This window comes from Myodes glareolus, chromosome 3 (genome assembly GCF_982192425.1).
Source record: "Myodes glareolus chromosome 3, mMyoGla1.1, whole genome shotgun sequence".
NCBI classification, from domain to species: Eukaryota; Metazoa; Chordata; class Mammalia; order Rodentia; family Cricetidae; genus Myodes; species Myodes glareolus.
The window spans coordinates 109,885,828-109,898,646 of record NC_142028.1 but is presented as its reverse complement, the minus strand read 5'-3'; positions in this window follow the sequence as shown (position 1 = coordinate 109,898,646).

Genomic DNA, 12,819 nt, shown 5'->3' with positions numbered 1-12,819 from the left:
AATGCTGAAGGACAGAAGAGAGGGCTTGCAATTTTGAGAGAAATGTTACACTAAATCCTTTCCATTGGGAGAACAGTGCAGCATATACAAAATCTACTACAACTTGCCAAGGGAAAAAAAATACCAAATCTTTCGTTCTACTAGAATGAAAGCTTTATTGAGAGGGCATGGAAAGAAACGTACAAAAATGTATTTTAAAAATCATTTAAAAGTCTGTCAAATAGTAGTGACATTAATAAAAAGCCAGGCTCCTGAGCATTAGTGTTTAGAGTGGATATTGTTATAAGTTTCTTGCATAGTATATTTTGTTTGGAATACAACTGAGTTGCATTTTTTAAATTGTCTCTAAAATTGTCCCATTTTAAAATTGAATTTTTATAAAAGAGGTGTTTCTTAAGAATTAGCTGATTTAATGATTCACGTTATCTTTTCCCCCCAACAATATAAGCCTGTGGTTCCATCCTTTTTTCCCCTCCACAAAGCTAAAAGCAAAACTAACAAACAAAAAGTCAAAGTTTCACAGAAACAGAAACAGAAGCAATGTATTCAGGGGCTGGGCCCTGCCGGGGTCAGGGGCTCAGTGTGGAGGGTACCGTGGCCAAGCAGAAGTAGCATGGGCTCTCCTCCCCTCTAGCGGCTGGACATTAGAAATACAACCTCCTTAGCAGATTTATTCTTCTGGGTTCATATTAGAGAATTTCAAGGACGTTTAATTAAAGACTACCCTATGGGGTATCAAGGATGCCTGAGATCCGGTCCTTCGGTCATTGATATTTTTGAACAGAGCGTGTCAAATAGCATCAGCACTACACTGATATTGCTGGGATCTCACTCCTTACTCGACACACCCAAAACACCCACCATATTTTGCTTACTTGCTTGCATTTCTTTCTTTTTTCCACTTTGCAAGGTGGAGATGCAGGAGAAAGCAGGTCTAGCGGGGTCACTGTTGTACTGCATGGCCCAAACCAGTGCTGTCTGAGGCTGACTTTCCCCAGTGGGCGCATATCATAATGGGGGTGTGAGACTTTCTCATCTATTACTTTCATTTTCTCTAGATAATTCTGACTTTAGAGTTTCTAATTTTCTCTTTGAAACTACTTTATAAATTTATATCAACACATTAATGGTGTTCAGTACTAATCTTAAGCTCACCCACAGTTTGCTGTCCCTCCACTGCGTGGATGGCTTTCTGGTCACATACACTTCAACTGACTCTATGGTGCACACTTGCTTTGCGAGTTGCCCAAACCTTAAATTAGTACACCCTGATATTGCAACTACTATTACACAAATAGAGACATTGAATCAAATTTGTGATAGTGTCTCAATAGGAAACACAACAGTAATAAAAATGCCTCTTTGACGTAGTCTTTGTTCTAAGTGTCCCAATTCTAGCCAGTGGCAGCATACGGACACTTGACTGACATCACTATGGGTGCAGTCACTAGAGCAACTCTGAGTCACTGGCATGATTAAGAATCACTGCAAAAGTTGCTCACCTGCAAGGGCCTCCTTCGAGAAGGTAGTAGAAGCGGAACTGTCTCAGGTGGCCTACTGGAGGAACCATACATGCTGATGGCTGGAAGCTGGGATGGTCTTATGTCTGGATTGTAACAAGCTCAGCTAAGCAACTATTGACAACTGTCATTTGCTGTTCATTTGTCCCATTCACCCCTGCTTCAATGTACATGCTTCACCCTTGGCTAATTCCCTCCACATAGAACATGGTGAGATTATATTACATTATTTAATTCTTTAAAGAAACGTACTTCCAAACACTTCAGTTAAATTAAAAATCACTTCCCAGAAAATATGATTTTCAATGGCAAGTTTTAGAATAGATTGTTGACTATTTTAAAGATAAGTCATCTATAACATTAGGGAACTAGATTAAACCTTTTTGTTGTTGTTGTTGTTGTTGTGTAGCCCAGGCTCCCCTCAAATTCTTGATCTTTCTGACTCTGCCTCTTTAGCATTGGAATTTCATGCACCTGCTACCACGTTCACCAAACTGCTTAATCTTATTGGCAGCGAAGAACATTCAGGACTGACAATTACTTAGTATGGAATAGCAGTATGTTTACCTTATAGTACATGTTTGGGTGAAATTGGACAATAAAGATGGCAGAAGATTGGAATCTAAAAAAGCCATACACACCGAATGTACAAAGTGAGAACAACTGGTTAGACCCAGGGACCATCAAAGAACTGGTTTGTACCCTTGCTCCACATTTTCAACATCAACTGAACTACATAAGATAACTTAGTGAGAAGCCAAGCACTGACCTGTCATTTTCTTCTCTGGTCCTAGTCAACCTCAGTGCCCATACCACACTGAAGTTTTCCTTCATGCTGCCCAACAATCAGTTAATATAATAATACCTCAAAAATAAGCCCTGCCCTGTGGTAGACTCTGTCCAGATTCTACAGGACAAAGCGCCCCACTCTTTAAGAGAGGGGAAGAAAGCAGGGAAGCATGTGTTATGGCCTGCTGTGTGGTTGAACCGCTCTGATTTATACAAATAGAAAGAGATCCAGTTCCTTCTTGCAGACGCTGAGGAGGGAGAGAGAACATATGGCTGAATATCAGATGAAAGTGTGGAGCCATAGAGGTGGGTTTCCCCAAATGTGGTGTTAAGAACTTTAATCCCTTCAGATATTTTCATCACAGAGATCTCAAAAATGATATTCTTCACTCAATGAAGCGTTATTATGATATATTGCTGTGTTTGATTATTTGATGTTTCCCAAAACACACGTCTTAATCAATGTTCAGGCATTTTATTTTTGGACCACATACGATTCTATTTTTAACAAGAAAAGCCATATAAAGATGTGTGTCCATTATAGTCTCGGTATTTTCCACGTGACACACGTCTGTGCATATTATATTATTAAGCAGGGACATATGAGAAGCAATGGCTTGCTGGCAAAGGGCTGGGAAGAGTGACTAACAGTAGCCTATGAGGAGAAGGTCACCCTAGAGAAAGGCAGACTATGCCACTGGGTTTGGAAAACTAGTAAAGAAAAATAGACCAAATAGAAAATAGGAAAAAAAGGGCCACCCTCAGAAAAATAGGGGATTAAACAGAAAACTCAAAGCTAAGTGATAGGTACCGCAATACTAAGAGAATAGCATTCGTCTCTCATGCAATCAGCAGCCTAAGGCAAGCCGCAACAGGAAGAGTCATGACGGAACAACTGATCCCCAAACACATGTTCTCAGAGACACATGTAGACCAAAGGAAAACAAAGCCACATGGTGGGAAAGGAAATCAGCGTTGTAAGGAGGCCCCACACTTCAGTCTAGAACATCGAATGCCCAAGGCCTTTCCTCTATATCTGCACATGCTCTGTTTACCCTCCTTCTCTAAGCCTGGCTTCCCTCACACACATCCAACACACCCCCAATTCTAGCTTCTCTAGGAAACTATTTCATCAGAATACACAATAACAGTGGTTGCTATTCAATCAACCATAAAAATTTAAACCATTTTTTTTCTGAACTTTTGCAGTGAGAGTCAATCTTGTAAAAACCTCGAAAGATTCAGTGAAAGGGTAAAAGAGTCCTTTCGCTCAGGAAAGAAGGATGCTCCATTGCTGGCATCGGGGACAGGCAGAGGGAGTCAGTGCAAGCTATGTTTCCAGGCCATATTCGGAGACAGCAAAGAGGAAGAAGAGACTGCACAGCTGAACCCCTTCCAAAGCAAGGGCAGATACTGGCAATAAATACGGGCCATACTCAAAAAGAGGGCACTTTAGACATGCTAGCGAGAGAATATTTTTTTTTCCTGGAGTCACTGTACTGAGGGACAGATTATAAACAGAGAAGCACACACATGTTCTTAGTATGATACGTATGACACTGAAATCTTCATTAGATATATCTTCCCTAGACTTGGTAGGAAGTGGGGAGCTATGGGGAAATGTCATAGGACAAAAGAAGTGGTTTATAGTAGAACACTGGGGAAACTTAGGCCTGTTTGCGTGATTTCCCATGGTGTCCATTTCTTTGAGCGAACTAATAATTTCCACGCAAACTCAAGGGAGAAAAATTCATTCCTCTCTAACCCAGTCTATACTCACAACTGTTAACTACATCAGTTGCAAGCTAAGTTCTAATTTCTGGTTTCAACTACCATGTGCCATATACCAGTCAATTTTCTGTTACTATAATGAAATCCCTGAGTACGTTGTAAAGAAACGTTTATCTAAACCACAGTCTTGTAAGTCAAAGAGCATGACATCATCTCAGCTGTGCATCTGGTCAACATGCTGAAGAATACCAAAAACCACAGAGCAAGCATCATCACAGTGGCAAGGGAGATGCATGTGCATATAAGAGAGGGGAGAGAAATACACACACACACACACATACACACACACACACACACACACACACACACACCACGAGAGAAGGGGTCAGACTAACTCCTTTTTATCAACCTGTCATGAGAACCAAAGAGAGTTCCATGACAACTTATTCAAACCCTTCTGAAGGCAGAGTTCACAATGCCTTATTTATTTTCTTCTGTATTTTACCTACTAAGGGGTCAACCATCTCATAACATTGCTACACTAGGGACCAGGCTTCCAACATATGAGCCCCTGTGGGTCTTATTCAGACCACATTCAAAACTCTACCATCCCCAATTAGTCTCAAATGAAAAATTGGAACTTAAGGCCCTTAGGAGATTAAGTCGTACTTTGCATGAGGACTTCAGTATTTTCACGAAGGAAAACCTACCTATACTGTCCTGGTTGCCAGACTCAGAGAATATCTCAACTGAAATGAAATGGTACTCCACTACCAGCAGGCATTTTTAAGGTTTCTATTGTTGTTGTTCATAGTGGCGGTTTGTTTGAGGTCCATGTTTCTGTTTCCCGTGTTGGTTTAAAACTGCTGGGCCCTAGTAGTTCTCACTTCCAGCTTCCCAAGTTCCTGAGGATGCAGGTGTGTGCCACGTGCCCAGGCACGAGTTAAGAATTTTGTTCCCATATGAATAAACCCATTTAATTCGTTCACTCTAGAACACTCTGTTCATCTGTGGAGTTTGTAAGTGACTGCTCTGAGAGATGGTGGCTTATACACAAATAATGAGGTAGGGAAAGGAGTGGCGTAATAGCGTAAGTCAATTTTAAATGAGTACAGCAATTATATCACTCATGAACAACTTCAGACAAGGCCCACTCTCTAGTACCTACAGTGCAGGATTCCTTCTTTCTTTCCTTCCTCCCCTTCCCACCTAAAGCTCTCTGCTCCTTCGATTCTCTCCTTCTCCTTGACCATCATGTTCTGAAATCCATGAGAGAGCAAAAATATTCTTCAATAGGAACCCACATTTTCTAACAATTTTTTTGTCAGACTGAAATTTTGCTTCTTTGATAGCTAGTAAAATCCTTTTATTTGGAGACAGAGACAGACAGGCCGACAGACCGACAGACAAACAGACACATACACACACACACACACACACACACACACACACCAGGGGGAGGAGGGAGGGAGGGAGAGAGAGAGAGAGAGATATTTTTACTTGAAGACATAACTATGAAGCATGCTTGTGCTCTATACTGAACACACTCAGCCCTGCTTACTCCATCCTCCCTAGCCATGGTTTTCTTATGCAGTTTTTTTCCTTTGGGGACAGAATCTCATTATGTTGCTCAAGTTCGTCTTGAAGTTATGATCCTCCTGCTTCAGCAGGAGCTTTCATGATATGCTGAATCTACCTAACAAAGATGGCCACAGTTAAAATTGGTTTGAGGTGAAGATGAGGAGTGTTTGGTTACAGGCAAAGAGCACCTGCGAGCCTGGGGGAGAGAAGTGGCCACCCATGCGTGAGGTGGAGGAAGAGAACGTAGTAGCATGTGCTGTGAGGAAAAGTCCTGTGGGATGTCCCCTGAGGGGCGCATAGTTTCACACTCCTTCTCTGGCTGTGGCAGCCTAAGGATGTAGTAAGTCTATGAAAGGTTTAATGGTTATGATGTGATAAAACGAATATAACCCATATTCTTTTCCTTGCCTGTCTGAAATTCTTTGAATACAAATTATGAGTAAAACACTGATTATGCCTTGCTGAAAAGCCTTAGACTTCATCTCCATGAGATAAAGTGTTTATAGAGGTAAGATTTATGAGCTCAAAGAAAAGCAAAAGTAAAAAATAGATGAATAATGACAGGCAGGAATATACCTGTGGCTACTCCTTTGGAAACTGCACTTTGTGGCATTGGATATTCTGAAGAAAAGCCAGGTTTCACCAAAATCCTTAAGAAGTTTTCCCATGGCAAATCTTTCCTTAGATTATAGAAGCCAGAGCATAAATATAAGAGGCCTCCTTATTTTTTACTCCTGAGCTTTACAAACAGAAAGTACACGGGACTGCTCTGATGTTTAACACAGAGTTAATTTGTCTACGGAATTGCAGGACCCAGACTTAGGAAGTCAAAGCAAATTACAAAGTTCTCGTTAGGGGAAACAGGCACATTCCTCACATGATGAAGACGGCACTCTGCATGCCTCTGCATACTGAATTCCTTAAGGTTTTTGGGAGAGGAGTGAGCTCCATCTGTCTTCTCAGGATACAGGCCCTTGATATAAACCTGGCTTTATTCTAACCAACGTTTGTCTCCACTGTGTTGACTTTAGAGCAGTCAGGAATATCACATGTTACTACAGAAGATGGAAGGTGGAAGGGAAGAAAAACTGCTTTGGTTATGTAATCATTTGACGCCCACAGTCATTGGTTTCTTCATTTGCTGAGAAGGGGTTTCAGGCATCAGCTGCAGGTGACCATGGGGCAGTTCTGAGGACGATCTGTATCCTTCAGCTTCTGCAGTTGAACAGTGAGCTGGACCTGGGGCCCTGCCCTGCTGGCCTCCCATCCTCAGCTCAGCCGCAGTCAATGGGCTGTTCGTGCTTAGCATCTTAGCTAACAATATCCCACTTCCAAAGAGAGGAGGTGGTGGGAGTTGTTCTCCCCATAGAGCAAGAATACAGGCAATCCCAGAGACAGAGACATTGGGATTACAGGGAACCTACTGCAATGAACTATGAACGACATAGGCATACCCTGCCTATGTACAAGTGCCATGTGGTTGGTGAAGAAGCAAATGGAAAAATGATAGTATCAGTGTTGTCATTATAGTCACTAGTCTGCCATCTGTTTCTGGAAAATACTGTCTAAAATGTTCATGCAGGATAGTGGGGAAAAAAATGTTCCTTAACTCAGGTACAAGATTCAATAGCTGTTTAAACCTTGATTATACCTCCTCCCCAAATCTAAACCAGAGAAGTGTATGTAATGTTAGGCCAATGTGGTTGATAGTTTAATCCAAAAGTGTCATCTGGATTATCTAGATGTGGACCTTAATTTGCTTCTCCCATACCACTTGCCATGAGCTTCTGAAAGCCTTTACATTTATAAACCAAAGGGTAGAGGACCAGGGTAGCCACGAGTCGGTCTTGGGACCATTCTCCTAACTGCATCACATGTGGCTTGGCCAAGGGAGCATGTGTACAATATGGGTGTGATCTGAGATGAGTTCAAATGATTGATCACAAGGAATATTACCTTAGTCTCCATTCATTTTCTTCCATAAGAGCCATTAAAAAAACACTAGACAGAGCACTCTCGTTGTTTTCCTAACTGGAAGCCTCTTCTACTCCTAGGAATTATTCATGATGTTTCCTTAATCAGTCTATTTGTCTCTCCAACTCCATACCTGTGCCTTTTGTTCTTCTTGGATGTGAGAAAACAACCTCAAAAGCCCAGCGTGGCTGATGGCTTGGTACCCAGTCATCCCAAGAGAAATTCCCCAGGAGCTGAGAAAGTCTCTGTTGCTCCAAACAAACCCAGCCACTGCAGGACCAGTGGACAGTAAAATTGTGATTATCATTTATATTGGCCATGATATAGATCAAGGAGTAAATCACACCTGGATGGCAATTTCTATAAAGATTCTGCCAGTAGATGTTGCACTTAGTTTGGAAAAGTGGTCTTAAGTAACGTACGCATCACACACTTCTTGGTTTTATAATCAAGCCTGTCTTGGAATCAGATTTAATTCAAAACAATTGCTATTCTGAAAGGCTGGAATCATGCTGCCTGCATCTGCTTAGACACCGTGTGTTCACATGGAAACCAGCTGCTGGTCCCTGCTTCTGGAGTCTCTGCAAAAAACAAGCAGCAGTTGCATTCTGAAACTCATATGCTGGAGACAATGCACATTTTCCCGTTTCTTCATTGTGTGAAAGATACCCATGACATACCACCATTCTCTCAGTTTCCTCATAAATTAAAAAATTTTAAAAAATGAACAGAAAAGACAGCAAATGAAAACTCTTATTGGTCCAATTTGCATTGTTCTTGGATTTTTTTCCTCTTTTTTTTCTATTTCCAATCCTGTCCCCAAATGATTCTATCATATATTTATGATGTTTAATTTACATTTGTTGTTCAGCAAGTATTTGTAAAGTTAGTAATTGTATCTAAGATTTTATAAGTTCTGCCTTTCATCCAAAATGATAATTAGAAAATGGACTCACCCACTGCCTGCAGAAGACTTTCATAGTCAGGGACAGAAATCCCACAGTAGAATTGAACCAGATGCTCTTGCCTTCCTCTAAACTCCCTTCCTCCTCTTCCTCTGTCCCCTTTCATTCATTTCTCACCCACTGCCACTAGTTTTACTTCTGAGTAAAATTCTTGCATTAATGTTGTTTCTAACATAGTAAACTGAGTTCATGATATAGATTAAAAACAGTAAAGTATTTTATAAAGCACCCGTATCTATGACAGAGGATTCTTAAAGATGATGGACAGACCATGCTAGAAGAGGATGAGGGCTTTTTCTTCAGTTGATCAATTGTGACTTTTTAAAACTATATACTCTGATGAAATATTTTGTGATACTAAATATAATCCTAAAGGTCAGACAATGGCAAAGGGGAATGAGAGATGACATAACTTGGTCAGTTAAAGCCGGCCTGTGTGTGTATAAGGCATGAGACAATAATATTCCCAGATGCAGGTCGAAACTTCAACACAGACCAGTTAGGAGACTAGCAGGCCTTGGGCCCCATCACCCTGCATAATCAACTTTCTAGGCTATTATAATCTCAAAGAATCTGGAAGCAACAAGGACCTTTCCTTATGGACTATTCTTTTACCCCTAAACATTTTTCTGATTCACTGAGCTCACCTCCCTGATCTCTAGGCATTTATAGATTCAATGTAAACAATGTTTTTCTTCCATGAATTTCGATACAAAAACATGCTTACCTCCCATGCTGGTGAGATGTGTTTCCGATGCGTAGCTCTTTTGCTGGCAGCTGCAGAACTTGTTCTGGACCTGTTCCTTACCTGGATGAAACCTGGAAAGGGCTCAACGAGTCCATTCACATCAAAGAACCTTGATCTCCAGAGTTCTGGTTTAACTACTATAAAAACTATATTCCATTTCATAGTTCTACAGAATTATGGTGCATGTTATTCTTTAATTATTGTACCAGTAGCAAGATTTTATTTCTAGAGTATATCTCAGGAAAATGACAGATGTTATATTCAGAGAGTGCCTTGTTAATGTAGTAACTTTTAATCAAACTGCTAAAAGCACACGGAGGAATACTACATATGTATGAACAATGACCAGTACTTACCCACATTGATTTACTGGGCCACAGAAACGATCCCAATGATACAGTTTTAGACTGATTTCAAAGCTCACCTTTGTTGGGGGCTGGAAAATTGGCTCCATGGTTAAAAGCATTTGCTGCTCTTCCAGAGGGTGAGTTCACTTCCCAGCACCCATGTCAGGGTGAGTTTTGGGACAGCCAGGGCTACACACACACACACACACACACACACACACACACACACACACACAAAGGCCTCAGTGCCATTTGAAAAGGTATGTAACACAGAAGAAAGTAAACATCTGGCAGATAGTTGGATCTCACACAATATCTTCTAGAAGGTTATTGAGTTCAGCAATCTGATTTCCCGTTTCCCTGCTTTTTCAATGATTGGATCTTTAAAAAGCATGGCAATGGATCTATTTCTTCTAATTAATCTGACATAGAAGAATAGGGAAATATAAAATAAATGACAGAAATCACACAATTTCCTGGTTAGTTTGAAAGCTAAGTATCTGGCCTATTATGTAAGTACTGACACTTCAATTATGGATTAAAAACTCTTGCTGGGTTTAAGAAACTCCCATCGAAAGCAAGTCTTTCTTGTAATACTAAGGCACATTCATGCATCCAAGGGAGGAGGCTGCACTTTCCAGCCTGGGATTCTTTATACTCAGCTTCCCCTTCTAAGCAGTAATTATGAAGAGATGAAATGGAAATGAGGCAGGCGCTTTGTAAGCTTATTGTGAAGTCTGGACTATAATGAATAACAGTGGTAGCCCACTGCCTCTGATGTCTCCTGCAACCCCACTCTACATACTGTAGCTCTTAGTGCACATGGATGTTTTAATAGTAACATGTGCAGACATTTATTCCCATTTGATAAAACACACAAAGTGTGCGGAGGTGTGGAGATCAGAGAGCACAGCTGAATGCCCATCCTCTTTTCACTCCACATTATTTTTAAATAGGGCAGGATACTAAACCCAGAGTTGAACAACTCGGCGGGACAGTTGGCCACTGATTTTGAAGAATGCACCTGTTTCTGCCTCCGCCCCAGGTCTGGGGTTACATATGTGTACCTGGCCTCTACATGGGTGCTGGGAATCTAAGCTCAGGTCCACTTACTTTTGCTGCAGGTATTCTGGGGGTGGAGTCATCGCCCCAGATTCTTGGCCTTTACTCGGACAATATAAGTAACTTGATAGGGAAAGCCTTGTTAACCAATAATCTTTAAGAGGTGGAACCTAGTTTAGGTGTGGCTTTCTGGGACCGGGAGAGAAAAACCTGTGCACCACCCAGGTGCACTCTTTGTGCAGCAACCAACGTATATCTAATTATAAGAAAAAGAAATATTCAATATTTATCTAATTACAAGAAGAATAAGTATGCATACCAAATATTTTTATAAGAATTATTCAAACCATCATTCTGAAATTAAAAGTAGTTGCCGGTGTGTGTGGGTCAAATGCATATGTGGACTCAATGCTCAGGTTTTTGCAAATTCTGTAGCAGATCATTGCTTATGTACTTAATCTAATTATTGTAATGTATTTTCTAAAGAAGTTACTTGCTATAGAATTAGGTTTATAACCAGCAATAACTGACCAGTTTAACTTATACCTAGAAGATTATTTAGGACTCTATTAACAAATTATTTCTTTTAATAAGAACATGATGGCATTTAAATGTCTCCTTACTGGCTTGAGGAAAATCGTTTCCAGACACAATATTCACAGAAAAGATAAAGACAATGACTATAATGATTTGTTTTAAAAATCACATAAATATCTCACTTAAAGCTTTTTCATAACAATAAGGTTTGTATACTGGTTGCCTCCCTCAACTTTTCCCAGAGGCAGCAAGTGCATATTTTATCCTCAGCTGAGAGACTTTCTATCAGTACACTTAAAAGCAGCAGGGTGCATAATTAGGAAAGCCTGCCATCTGCAGAGCCCTCCAGGTGCAAGAGACATTCGCTTTATTTAATATTACCACAGCATTAATTTTACTTCATTAATTTATACCATTCGTCCTTTATTTCAAATTAGGATTGCCAAAACTCGGTCAATAGATATCATGTCTTGATTCATTTTAGTGAACACCTTATAGTGTGAACAGTATTAAGCAGCTTTTGTGGCTAGGAAATGACTAGCTGGCTTTCACAGCAGAAGGAAAAACTCCGATAACAAAGTTCTCTTTGCACTGGAATAAGTTTCCAAGGGGGAAACACACCACTTTAGGTGGCCCAGGCAGTAGCAAATACAGCATCACAGAAAGAGTAAAGTACTTTCAGTTTTAAGTCCAGGAAAGCCTCCCTTGAGTTGCTGACAATGGCAATTCTCTCTTACTAACAAGGAGCAGGCCTCACCTTAAGACAATAAAACCTAGACAGAACTTTTGCTTGTATTATTTTGCAGTTATGGTAAGTTACACTGACTTCTCAGACAAGCAGTGAGATAAGCATTCTCTCAAGACAATTCAAGGTGAATGTCTTAGTCAGGGTTCCTACTGCTGTGAGGAAACACCAAGATCAAAGCAATACGTGGGAGAGAGGGTTTATTTGGCTTACACTTTCACATCACTGTTCATCACTGAAGGGAGTCAGGACAGGAACTCACACAGGGCAGCAACCTTGGAGGCAGGAGCTGGTGCAGAAGCCATCGAGGGGTGCACTCAACCTGCTTCCCAATAGAACATAGGATTTGTAGCCCACATACAGCCCCACTGATCACTAAGAAAATGCCCCCCAGCTAGATCTTATGGAGGCATTTTCTCAAGTGAGATTCCCTCCTTTCAGATGACTCTAGCCTGTGTCAAGCTGACAGAAAACTAACAGGGACAATAACTAATCTTTATAAAAGGAAAACAAACAAACAAATAAATATGAAGGCATGAGAAGTACTTCAAAAGATTGTAAAAACACTGGAATTTTGAAGATTTTCTGTAAGTTGATTTGTAGCCAACTTTTGTATCCGTTTGTATACAGGAAAAAAGACAACACTGAATAAAAAAATGAAAGTTAAAGACTGAAGAAAACATTAAATGTTTTTGTTCTGTATCTTTTAAGAAAGCACTAACTACTCTAATAGTTGATTGTTTATTCTTAGCATGATGGAAATATTTTATATTCTGATATCTCATTCAATCTTCCAAATTAAAGTGAACCTGTAGTCAAA